Below are 1,943 nucleotides of genomic sequence, written 5' to 3' on the forward strand. Positions count from 1 at the left end.
TCAGTTGTACGGGGCTCTGGAGCTCAAGAAAAAATGTTGATTTAGGGTTACTGATATTTCCCTAACTGAGGAAAAAGATTGGCCACAGAGTTCAAGGACTAAAGAATGACTGGCAATGGAAAAGTAAAATATGAGTGCTGTCTGTTACACAAATCAGAGGAATTTGGAAACCAAAAAAAAAAAAATCAGCAAAATGTTTTCTAAATATTTGTCACAAATTTTCTCATCTAATCCTACACAATACAGTGTGTAAAACATCAATGAAGATTTCCAATCAGACATGTCAAATGTGTTTATCTCTGCTCCTAGTGGAAATAATGCATATTAGAATGTCAATACTATCTTTTTAAAGGTTATAAATCCCAAGAAAAAAGGAAAAATGAGTGGAGGTGAGAGTCACTGAAAAATGTCAACAAATATTAACAAGTTGAAAGCAAATAGTGAGGTGGCAACTAACTTACTAAGTAAAAAACAGTTGAAACATAAAAATTTATAGTGGGAGGCAAGCTGAAAAGTGGGATTTTCCATGTAGATCGTGGAAGATTTGGAACTTGAGACACTGGACATATTGGTTGGCCCCAGTGACGTGAGAATTAGTTGAAAACTCTGCATATGGAGTAATCAGATGCCTTCTTCCTATTCATGCCCTCATTACTATACACAGCCAGGTTAATACCACTTTCTAGCTTGGTTAGGAAACCAGACATTTAGTCTCTGAGAAATTGATTATGAAAGACTCCAGACTGGAGACACCAAGAGCAATGGAGTTTGATGGTGCTAAAATGAAGACACATTTCTGAATAGTACTTTATTATAAACTTTCCAGCAGTATTCTATTTTTAAGTAATACAGAAGCAATAATTTAATACATTTAAAATTTTCCGAATAAAAGACTATTAAACCATTCAAGAAACCATCCTTATGCATTTTTTCCTTTTTTTCAAAAGAGATAGACATATCTAAAACTATCCCAGTTTTTTGACACCAAAGTGCCTGTGGGCGTGCCCTTTACTAGCAATGTAAGGGAAAAGAAAGACACTGAGGTTGAAATCAGCATCTCTACAACAAAGCCTTTTGTTGATTCTTTCAGGACCATTAGTGAAAACAAAAAGATCATCAGAGACTGGAGTCCCAGAGAATTTGCATCTTCCTCTTTAATTCCTTTTCTCTCTACTGGAGGATTCTCCCAATGGAAGGACCTGGGCATTTTTTCAGATCAGAAGAGGTTGCAGGGGAGATGAGTGTGGAATGGGAGTCCATTCTTTCTCTTCCCTGCAAGCTTCTCTGACTCAGCTGTTAGAGTCCCCACTGCATGAACTGTTTTGGACTCTTTCATGCAAGATTTAGAATGCTGCTACATTGCCTTACAATTCCAAAGGCTGCCAAACCCCCATTTATCCAAAACCACCCCAGAGATGCAAAGTATGAAAAAAGTGTTTATTTACCTCTACCCTGCTACCTATAGTCTAGGTGGCCCAACCAACTCTTTCAAATCCAATTGTTTCACCCCTTTACTTCACTCCTGAAACAAACTAGCGATATTATGGACATGAAATTCCTCTCTAAAATCACGCCCCGCTTCATGGATCACAGTCTTGTTGTGGCAAAGGGGCTTGCGTAACTCAATAAAGTTATGAGCCATGCCACGCAGAGCCACCCAAAAATGGACAGGTTGTAATGAAGTGTTCTGACAAAACATGGCCCACTGGAGGAGGGACTGGCAAGCCACTCTAGTACCCAGAGTAACAGGTAAGTTTGGTCTTGGAGAAGAAAATGAAGCAGGGCAAAGCCTAACAGAGTTTTATCAAGAGAATACAGTGACCAAACAAGCCCTCTTTCCCAACAAGCCTAGAGACAAATCTACTCGTGGACATCACCAGAGGGTAAATACCAAACTCAGATTGATGTGTTCTTTGCAGCCAAAGATGGAGAAGCTCTCTACA

This window comes from Muntiacus reevesi, chromosome 12, assembly GCF_963930625.1.
Source record: "Muntiacus reevesi chromosome 12, mMunRee1.1, whole genome shotgun sequence".
Classification (NCBI taxonomy): Eukaryota; Metazoa; Chordata; class Mammalia; order Artiodactyla; family Cervidae; genus Muntiacus; species Muntiacus reevesi.